Genomic DNA, 12,180 nt, shown 5'->3' with positions numbered 1-12,180 from the left:
TCCTCTTGATTCTCCCATAATTTGCACGTCTGGAATTTCCGATGGCTGAGAAGTGATCATTGGAGTATCAAAGCTCAAGGATTTGGGCATCAGTGGGGAATGATCCTCTGCCGTTCTCCTTTGTCTTTTGAGATCTCCAATTTCCCTGAGGATCCTTTCATTAGTTTCATCCTGCCGCTGCATACGATCCTTCATCTGCAAAATCAAAGTAAATACATCACTAGTACTGGGAATATAAGAATTCATAGCATTAGAAGATGGAGGTTTAGAGTTAGTAGGAGTTTGTCTCTTCTCAGCATTCTTCTGGGATCCTGCCGGTGGAGGAGGCAGAGTGTTCTGAGACGAGGTGACTGCAGACATCGCCGTGGACATGTTTTTCAATGATGAAGCCATGTAATTCTTTGAAATGATTTCGAACAGAAAGTTTTCTTATGAATGAAGCACCAATTGCCCCACGGTGGGCGCCAAACTGTTTTGGTCAAAAATCACACAAGGATAATGCAACCAAACTTTATGTAAATGGGGTATGATGCTTGGTTTGTAGAAAAAGTAAAGGATCACTTCAATGTGAAATATGCAAAGACACAATGATTTATACGAGGAAAAAGCCCTTGATCAATGTATGATCTCCGGCATAAAAAACCTCGGGTGATGGCAACTACCGATCACCAAACTTCAATATAAGAAAAATAGTTACAACTTTGGATGATAATGAGCTGAGTACAAGGATCACTATAGTTTCGAGTGTCTAAGCGTGTGAGAGTTGTGTTGTGTGTTCTTCCGAATGAGGAAGAGTGTTATATATACAAGTGTAGGTGACCTATTTTAGGTAAAAAGACTAATAATCAGCTCATTACCCCTTTAGAAATAAAAGTAAATCTAGCCTAAATTATCGCCCTTAAATCATGCCAAGTTTCCATATCCTTCACAACGTCCATCTCCGATTAAGCACATGCCATAGTCGTAAAGACGTGTCCTTTAATTGCGATGCTTAAGAGCGGATCCTGCTAGTCATTCCTGCAAAACAACATTAAATTCAACGAAAGCAACTGTTAGCATGAGGATCCTATGATGGTCCGTGATCCTGATCCTGGAACTCTGTTGAGGATCACTATCTGCCAAAGAAACAAGGATCACTGGTTAGGATCACATGTGAGGATTATGTATTGTAAAAATCCAGCCCTAACAAGTAGCATCCACCATTGAGTTAATATGAGGAAGACGAAATGGGTCTTTGGGACAGGCTTTATTCAAGTCTGTGTAATCCACACACACTCTCTATTTCCCGTTTTCTTTTGCACCACAACTACATTAGCCAGCGATTTAGGAAACTTTACTTCCCTAATCATCTTGCCTTTTAGTAGTCTTTCAACTTCCTCTTAGATGATCAGATTTCGCTCCGGAGCAAATTTCCTTCTTTTCTGTTGGACAGGCTTGAATGACCTGTCAATACCAAGCTTATGTGTTATAATATCCTTGGAAATACCTGTTATATCCTCATGCTTCCATGCGAATGTTGACATCCTGCATTTCAAAAAATTAGTCAATTGATTTTCAACATCCTGAGGGATATTGGTTCCTACGAGCACCGAGATATCTGGATTATCCTGATCCAGGATAACTTTCTTTACATCCTGCTCGGAAGCCTCCACAATATCCTGGGCCCGCGTCTTTTATTGCTATGCTGCACTAGGCTTCGTCGAGGATTTCATCGAAGAAGAATAGCACTCTTTTGCTTCCTGCTGGTCACTTTCCACTTTTCCTACTCCCCAAGGGGTTGGTATCTTGATGCATTGATGATAGGTTGATGGCACAACTTTCATATCATGGATCCAAGGCCTTCCTAATATAATATTATAGCAGGATAGGGAGTCCATGACATAGAAGCGCTGCATTGAATTGACCCCTTCAACATATACAGGCAACTTTATCTCCCCTACGGTATTTCTGGCTTCTCCACTAAAACTGACGAGCACAGTGGATTTCGAAGTAATATCCATCGGGGATACATTCATCCTTGTTTTGGTCAAAAATCAAGCAAGGATAATGCAACCAAATCTTTTATTGTGAGGTGTGATGCTTGAATATATGAACAATTGTATGAACAACTTGCAAATCAAATAAAGAGATGACACAAGGATTTATACGAGGAAAAAGCCCTTGATCAAAAGATGATCTCCGGCACAAAAAACCTCGGGTGATGGAAACTACCGATCACCAACTAAGATTAAACAGAAAAGTATTACAACTCGGGATGATAACAAGCTTATTACAAGGATCACTAGAGTGCAAGAGTGCAAAAGTGTATGAGATTGCTAAGTAAACTGCCGAGAGCTGTTCGAGAGTGTGTGTTTTTGCCAAATTCGCTAAGTGTTCTTACTCAAGCTTGTTATCCCCTTTTAAAATTAGAAATAACCAACATAACTAACTATCCGCTAATTGTGCAAGTCTCCCACGATCTCCATAACGTTCACAAGGGCCAAGCACGTGCGGAATATTGAGCGAATATGTTCCACGAATATCGGCAATACCAAGTCCAGGCACATACTCCTGCAAAACGAACTTACACACAAGGTAGACAATCATTAGTATAAGGATAACAACGAGGATCCTGAATCCTGGTCTTGCAATACATACTGAGGATCCTTAATTCGAATAGAATTGAGGATCCATGATCCTGATAGCACTTGAGGATCCATGATCCTTGGGAAATCCTCCCCTAACAATTGCCCCTAAAATATAAGGGGTAAACTGTAAATTAACGAGTTATATTTTCGATATTATCTGCAACTAACTAACGGATATATAGCCGTTAGGATCGAACTAGCCATTGCTGATCTTACATCATTGAAGTGACAATCCTGCAAAATCATCATTATAAATTCAAGTTAGAGATAAGGGTCAGGAAGCATTTAAATTTGTGCGTTACACCCTTTAAATCCTCATTCGAAGATTGATCAGGTACGTTTCTCTCCTTTCCCTCTTCATCTTCTTACTCTGTTCCTTCTTCCTTAACATCACCCATGGCCAAGATGGTTTTACGATCCTCACCGGCTAAGGATCATCAAAAAGACAGTCTTCTAAAGAGCCAAGGAATCATCAAAGATTCTCCGAAGGAACATTGCTTCTTTACTTATCCGGAGATAGACCGAATTCATCATTGCTTTCCGGCAGACTCTGTTTTTAAACCCTTTGATCCTACCGCCTTGAGTGATTTCGTTTCTGCAACTTGGGTTGCTTTTCCGGCCACCCCATTTCTGATAGGATTCTCCTATCCTTTCCCTGCTTTCACCCAGTCTTTCGTCTCCCTTACCGGCATATCCTATGTTCAGGCCATGCCAATGATGTGGAGGGTTTTATATACCCTTAAGAGGATCATTGAGCAGGAGGATATAGAGTTAGGAATGTCGGAACTGGCAGAACTGTACAACCTTGTGAGCCATGGTTCACACCGCTTTCTATTCAAACACAAACCTGGTGAACCTCACCCAATCCTCAAGACCACCAAAAATGACACGATCTGGAAGAAGCGATTTTTCTTCGTTAGGAGGGATTCCATCCCTGATGGGAAGGATCTCCCCATAAAATGAGCCACTCATGGTAGGACAGAGGATCCTTATAGAAGGATCATAGGATAACCCTGTTCTTGTGAAGATAACTGACTCTTTCTCTCTTATTTTGCAGCTATCTTTGTTTCTCATATCATTCCATCACCTGCAACAGAAGAAAGGATCACTGCTTTCTGGAGTCTCAATCCTGCAGTAAGATCATTCCAGGCAAACACCAAGGATTCTCAAGAAGTATCCTCAGGCTCAATCAAAATGTCAAGTAAGTATCCATGTTTGTATATGATTAAATGTTTAAATGAAAATAAAACAAGAATACTTATCTGTTATTTTGGATTGGTATGCGCTGGAAAATCCTCGAAGTCAGCCTCCCGTTTCAGTGTCAGTGATCTTAGTAATGTGGGTCCTCGGTCTGCATGGAAGAAAACTGTTGCTAGCCCCAACGCCACAATCCCCAAACCTATCATTTCCAAGGGGGGAAAGAAGAGGAAGGCCACCGAAGCTGACAATCTGGAAGGCTTGCCTTTAATCCGCCACCAGTTTGAGGAGTATTTCTCTGAGGTAAGGATCCTCGATCCTGACTGAGTATCCTGTCCACTTGAGGATCATGAATCCTGAACTTTACCTTGTCTTTTGCAGAAATTCGCCGACATCCAGAGGCTCTTTGATGCATACGTTGAAGAAACTGAACAGAAGCATCTGGACTTCCAAAAGATCTCCCTGGCCAAGGATCAAACCATCTCCTCCCTCGAAAAAGACCTCAATCTGGCAAAGAAGCAGGTGGTCATGGCACAAATTGATGCTGATCATGAGAAGGCTGAGATCATGGAGGATGCCAAAGTCTCTGCTGCGATTACCATGTACAAGATCAGGCTGCAAATGGCCCAAGAGGCTGAGGATCCTGACTTCGACAGAACCACTTGGGACCAGGAGGGCTGGAAGGCAAAGCTGGCTGAGCTGGATGATGAGGAGGAGGCTTCGGAGGTCTTGGCGATTGAGGCGAGTGGCAGCGGGAAGGATCAAGCTGGAGGTGATGATGCTGGTGGTGATGTAGCCAAGGTTTGAGCTGCAGAAATGGGTGATGATGAATATTTCTAGACGCGGCCGGAGCCCATTTTTAGGATTTGAAAGTTTTTTGGTTATGATGTTTTGAAACAATGTTGGCCTGTATTTGAACAATAGCTATTAGGGTTGAGGATCATGGATCCTTTGAACAATAGGTAGGATAATAGGTGGTGGAGGGATCCTCTGTTTGGGGGATGAAACCACTTGTTATCCTGCCATCTTTTATTTCCTGCACTTTCAAGACCTGTTAACAATGGACACCCTTTGCCAACCCAAGTGGACGGGCCACGTATTGCTGGTAGAAACTTGGGTTGGCAATTTTGATAACCTTTAAGGGTTTAACATTTTGTGAATAAAACTTTAATCTTTTGGCTTATCATGTGTTGTTTCATTTGTATACATTTTATCTTTCAGTTACTACACATTTTGTTTGAATTTACTAAGTAAAGAAGAAAGATTTAATAAATCTTCTCAAAAAGTTTAGGATATGATCAAGGATCAAATAACCTGTAATCGACAAATTCTAAAAAGTAGTATAGTTTAAGGATCATAAATCCTGTTGTTAAAGGATAAGGGTCACTTATATAAATAATGAATAAAATTAAAGTTGTGAAGGATCATACCTGAGGATCCAAGTTAGGGTCCTAAACCTTTAACATTGATAATCAGAATAACTAAAAGATAAACCTTAATGAAAGGTTAGGATCAAGGATCCTTAGCTTTTTAACTTTAAAAACCTGAAATGAAACATAGCTTGGGACTAAGCCAATATAAGAGAAAGGTTAGCAAGTGGGGACAAGCCCAACAATTCTAGGGACAAGCCTAATATACTGGAGACAAGCCCAAAAAACTGGGGACAAGCCCAAAGGATCTTGTGTAAACTGGAGTATGGCCCTCACTGGCGATTATCCAAACTTAGTGACATGATAATGCCAAAACCTTAGCTAACGTGAAAACGTTAGAAACCTTAGGAACGAATGTATGGTACGTCTACCATTATACGTAGGATCCTGGATACAACCAGTACAATGAAATTGTCAGCCCCTAAAGCGAGTACTGGTCCCATTGCCATGAACTGTACCAGGATCATCGTGCGCTACTGGCGATACTGGGGAAAGGCCCAAAAGACTGGGGTCAGGCCCAAATAACTGGGGTCAAGCCCAAAGAACTGGGGTCAGGCCCAAAGAACTGGGGTCAAGCCCAAAGAACTGGAGACTTCTGTGGATAATCGATCCTTAGTTAAGGATATATGAACCTTCTGCAAAACTCGGAATCAAGTGAAAGGAGGATAAAGGATCCAGGATCCTTCTCCTTACATACAAGATAATTAAAGAATGAAATAGTTGAGATTAGATCATTACCAGGATGAGGATCATCTATCTTCTAAGGATCCTTCAAGGATATCGATCATGAAAGTGGTGAGGATTCTGGATCCTTCCTACATGAAATATTTCTTCAAACGGACAGCATTCCATACTCTTGGTAGCAGATCACCTTCCATTGTTAGCAATTGATATGCCCCCTTTCCTGCTTCAGCTTCAATCAAATAAGGGCCTTCCCATTTTGATGCCAACTTTCCATCAGCAGGATTGGTGGTATTCTGAAATGCTTTCCTCAATACCATATCACCAACTTGGAATTTCCTGATCCTGACATTCTTATTGTAGGTTCCAGCCATCCTTTGTTGATAACCAGCCATCCTTATCCTTGCCAAATCCCTGAGTTCTTCTATAGTATCCAAGTCTTGAACCAAGTTTTCAGCATTTCCTTCAGGATCACGGATGCTTGTTCTTGTAGTGGGAATCACCATTTCTGTAGGGATCACTGATTCTGCTCCAAATACCAAAGAAAATGGAGTTTGACCAGTAGCATTCATGGGAGTTGTCCTATCAGCCCATAATACATAAGGTAACTCTTCTGCCCACTTTCCTTTGTTGGATCCAAGCTTCTTTTTCAAGTTGTTGATGATGATCTTGTTGGATGATTCTGCCTGGCCATTAGCTTGTGGGTGGACTGGTGTTGATGTTATCATCTTAATCCCCCAGCTGTCACAAAAGTTAGTAGTTCTATTCCCAATAAATTGGGATCCATTATCACAGACAATTTCAGAAGGAATACCAAATCTAGTAATAATATTTCTTTTGATAAAGGATATCACTTCTTTTTTCTCTGACTTGAGCAAAGGCTTCAGCCTCTATCCACTTTGAGAAGTAATCAGTCATAGCAAGCATGAACACTTTTCCACCAGGTGCCTTGGGAAGTTTACCAACTATATCCATCCCCCATCTCATAAATGGCCAAGAAGAGGATATAGGATGCAAGAGCTCTGACAAGGATCACACTTTTTGGCATAATCCACAGCATCCTTCTTCATAATGCCCTGCCCCCAGTGTGGTTTCCATAATCTCCTTCATGAAATCCTTTAGGACTTCTTGGATTTTAGGATCCTCAATACATCTTAGATATGGTTCTGCAAGAGATCGTTTATATAGCATGTTATTCAATATTGTAAACTGAGATACCTTAATTTTGAAAGCCCTGGGTTTTCTCCTGTAGGAATCTCTCCATGTTGGATATATCTCATGATTGGGAGGATCCATGATCCTGAATGTGATTGTGTATCATCACTAGGGATGATTGCAGAATCCTCTCCTATCTCCATAGCTACATGATCCTCAATAGCAGGGGTTAGGATATGGATAATAGGGATATTGGTATCCTCTGGAATCTTCAAGGATGATCCTAGACTGGCCAATGCATCAGCTTCTGCATTCTCTTCTCTGGGTAACTGTGTCAAACTAAAGGAAACAAAAGAGAGTGCCAATTCTTTGACTATCTCTAAATATTTGATTAGCTTTTCACCTTTAACAGCATAGGATCCATAAAAGTGATTAGTAATTAACAATGAATCTACATGTACCTCAAGATACCTGATCCTCATATGCTTAGCAATTTGCAAACCAACTATCAAGGCTTCATATTCAGCCTTATTGTTAGTAGTTTGGAACTCACAAGCTATGGAGTGGGGTATTATGTCCCCCTGTGGAGATTTTAGTAGTATTCCAAGCCCAGTTCCTTTAACATTAGAAGCTCCATCAGTGAAGAGTATCCAAGGATCCTTAGTTTCCTCTAGCTGTTAGACTTCTAACTCAGCTTCCCTTTACAAGTCACTAATGAAATCTGCCACAAAGTCAGCTAAGGCTTGGGATTTAATGGCAGTTCTAGGCTCATATCTTATATCATAAGCACTGAGCTTTACTGCCCACTTAGCCATCCTTCCTGACATTTCAGGTTTCATGAGAACATTCTTAATTGGAAAGTTAGTCTTAACAATAATGCTATGAGTTTCAAAATAATGTCTTAACTTAGTAGACGCCATAATTAAAGCAAGAATAAGTTTTTCTAAATGTGAATACCTGGATTCAGCATCAAGCAAACTCTTACTTACATAATAAACAGGATGTTGTGTACCTTTGTGATCCTTAACAAGGACGGCACTTACTGCTTTAGAGGATACCGCGAGGTATAAGGATAACACATCCCCTTTTTCTGGTTTCATCAAGGCAGGAGCTGAGGATAGGTAATCCTTAAGAGCTTTGAGAGCATTTTCATGCTTTTTCAGTCCAGTCAAATTTCTTGTTCTTCCTTAAAATGTCATAGAATTCCTTGCATTTTTCCGATGACTTGGATATGAACCTGTTCAAGGCTGCGATCCTGCCTGTCAATCTTTGCACATCCTTGGCATTGGCAGGAGATTTGATATTCACAATAGCCTTAATTTTCTCTGGACTTGCTTCAATGCCTCTTTTTGTCACCATATAACCTAGGAATTTACCTGCTTTAACACCAAAGTGACACTTGGAAGGATTAGTTTCATATTAAATTTATCAAGGATATTAAATGCTTCCTCCAAGTCTCTAAGGTGATCCTCAGCTTTCTTGGACTTAACCACCATGTCATCTATATAGACTTCCATAGTGTGTCCAATTTGTTCCTTGAACATCATATTGACTAGCCTTTGATAAGTAGCACCTGCATTTCTTAGTCCAAATGGCATAGCAATATAATAGTATATACCCGTTGTGGTCACAAAAGTTGTATCCTCTTGATCAGATGGTTCCATCTGAATTTGCTGAAATCCAGATGAAGCATCCATAAAAGTTAACAGTTCATGACCCGCGGTAGCATCCACCATGGAGTCAATGTGGGGTAATGGGAAAGGATCCGTGGGACATGCCTTGTTTAAATCAGTGAAATCGACACATACCCTCCACTTTCCATTTTTCTTTTGAACAACAACCACATTGGCTAACCATCTTGGACACTTAACCTCTCTAATCATACCTGCTCGGAGTAATTTGTCTACCTCCTCCTGGATAATGGCATTTCTCTCAGGTGCAAACTTCCTTCTCTTTTGATGGATTGGCTTGAATGACCTGTCAATGCCGAGTTTATGAGTAATTATATCTTTAGATATACCTGTCATGTCTTCGTGCTTCCAGGCAAAGGTAGTTTTTCTCCTCTGGAGGAAGGATACCAAATCCTCTTCAATTTTACCAAGGATCCCTGATCCTATGTAAATCTTGGATTCAGGATCATGAGGATCCATAAGAATTTCTTTCACATCCTGATCTCTTGCCTCCAAGACATCTCTTAGAGGATGCTTTAATTGCTATTGCTCCCTTGGTCTTGAGGCTGGCTTCATTGGTGATGTGTAGCAATTCTTAGCTTCTTGTTGATCACTCTCAATTTTCACCACTCCCCATGGGCTATGAAGCTTCACACATTGATGATAGGTGGATGGGACTGCCTTCATGTCATGTATAGGCCTGCCAAGGATAACATTACAACAAGATAAGCAATCTATAACACAAAATTTTTTATAAGAATGAAGTCCTTCAATATAGATTGGGAGTTTGATGTCCCCAGAGTGTTCTTGGTTTCTCCATTGAATCCCACAAGAACTGAGGATCTTGGTACAATATCCGATTCAGGGATATTCATCTTCTTGAGGACATCAAGCTGGATGATGTTCACTGAGCTTCCTCCATCTATTAGGATCCTGTGAACAAAGTGGTTAGATATAAATAAAATAATAACAAGACCATCATGATGAGGATCCTGGATATCAATACGGTCATCCTCATCAAAGTTATAATTTTTTCCTAGGTAACAATCGAGGTTCGAATGGGTCTATCCCCATTATCCATCTTGGTTTCCTTAGCATGTCGCTTGGCTGCCGAAAAGGAAGTACCACAAATATCTGATCCACCCGATATGAAGTTTATAACTTGTGCATCTGCTGGAGGGGCAGGAGCCCTTTCTGGAACCTTTTCAGGATCCTGGATCCTTGATTTTTTCCTCCCAAAAGCTCCTTCAAACACCCCTTGCTTAACAAGTAACCAATCTCTTTTCTAAGTGCAATACACTCCTCAGTGAGATGCCCAAAATCCTCATGATATGCACACCATTTGGATTTGTCTTTTGTTGCGGCTGGTTTATCACTTTTCCTTGGCCACCTTGCTTTCTCACCTAGATTCTGCATTGCAAGGATTAGTTCATTGTTATCAACAGAAAAACAATACTCGGAAATTGGAGGATAATCGTCATCATCCTCTTCTTGTTCTACTGCATGCACATTCTGGTTATCAGATTTGTTGTAGGACTTGAACTTGTTATTCTTGAAGTAGGATCCTTGATTCTCCTGCTTTGAGGATCCTGCCAGTCTTTCCTGGATCCTTTTGTCATCCTCTAATCAGATGAACCTAAGGGCCCTGGTTCTTACTTCATCAAGGTTCCTGCAAGGGGTCATGACAAGATCATCATAGAATAATGAATCCCTAAGTAAACCTATTTTAAAGGTTTCTACAGCCGTGGCAATATCTAAATTAGGAATGTCTAAGGATTCTTTACTAAACTTAGTGATGTAATCCCTAAGTGATTCATTTTGACCTTGCGTTACCCTATATAGATCACTAGTTAAACGTTCAAATTTTCTACTACATGAGAATTGATTATTAAACAGATTAACTAGATTAGCAAATGAAGTAATAGAGTAGGGGGGAAGACTTAGCAGCCATTTAAGAGCAGATCCTGTGAGTGTGGATCCGAAACCCTTGCATAGACATGCTTCTTTTAACCTCTCCAGGATGGGGTTAATCTCCATCCTTTCTCTATACTGAGCTACATGTTCTTCTGGATCCATTGAACCATCATACAACTTCATAGTTGGAATTTGGAACCTTTTGGGTATCTCAGCATAACAAATAGGTGGTGCAAAACGAGATATCCTATGGCTCCCATCTGCAATCTCAGGAATGGGTTTAACCACTCCTGGAACACTGGATATCATATCCTTCAGCTTCTGTAATTCCCTAGCCATAGCTTGATTGATACCTGTATCCTGTATAGAGCCATGGTTAGTGTTATAAGAATTATTAGAGGTGTTACCTCCCATAGGATTCAAGTTTGGAATTGCAGATGTGAATCCATATTGGCAGGATTCTGGTATGATTGAAGGGCCAGAAGAAGCAATGGTCTGCATTGGAATGAAGTCTCCTTGATGAACATCTGAACTTCCAGGTTGCATATTTCTTAAGGATCCTTGATCCTGAGAGATGTTGGATCCTTGATGTGCTAGAAATGGGGGTCTTGGAGGATAATCCATGGATCCAAAAACCTGCGATGAGGATCCTTGAGGCTGAAAGGAGGATCCTTGAACCTGAGAGGATCCTTGAACCTGAGAGGATCCTTGAACCTGAGAGGATCCTTCAGCTGGCTGTGTCCCCATGTACCCTCCTGAGCTGGTGAAGGATCCTTGATGCTGGAAGAAGGATCCCTGATACTGAGCAGAGGATCCTGATGGTTGAAAATAGGGTCCTAGGGCCTGAGTCATTGTTGACGATCCACAACGCATTCCTGTTAATCCACCCAAGTATTGGACATCCGGAGCTGCAGAATGCTGAGAAGTTATGACCGGGGTGTCAAAATTCTGCGATCTAGGCATCAATGGAGAATGATCCTCCACTGATCTCTTCTGTTTTTTGATATCACCAATCTCCTTGAGGATCCTTTCGTTGGTTTTGTCCTGCTGCTGTATGTGATCCTTCATCTGCAAAATCAAAGCAAAAAAGGTCACTAGTAGTAGGATTAGAAGAAACAGAAGAAGTTGGTGGTTTTGAGAAAATAGGGCTTGGTCTCTTCGCAGGATTTTCAGCATTCTTCTGAGATCCAGAAGGTGGAAGAGGCAAAGGTGGAACGCCCTGTGAAGAACTGATTGCCAGCATTGAATTGGAAGTGTTCTTCACTGAAGAAGCCATCTGCTTGGAGATAATGAACCGAAATGATCACAAAGACGAAAATTTCTTAGGAATGAAGCACCAATTGCCCCATGGTGGGCGCCAAACTAGTTTGGTCAAAAATCAAGCAAGGATAATGCAACCAAATCTTTTGTTGTGAGGTGTGATGCTTGAATATATGAACAATTGTATGAACAACTTGCAAATCAAATAAAGAGATGACACAAGGATTTATACGAGGAAAAAGCCCT

This window comes from Helianthus annuus, chromosome 3 (assembly GCF_002127325.2).
Source record: "Helianthus annuus cultivar XRQ/B chromosome 3, HanXRQr2.0-SUNRISE, whole genome shotgun sequence".
Classification (NCBI taxonomy): domain Eukaryota; kingdom Viridiplantae; phylum Streptophyta; class Magnoliopsida; order Asterales; family Asteraceae; genus Helianthus; species Helianthus annuus.
Note: the sequence above shows the minus strand (reverse complement) of the source record.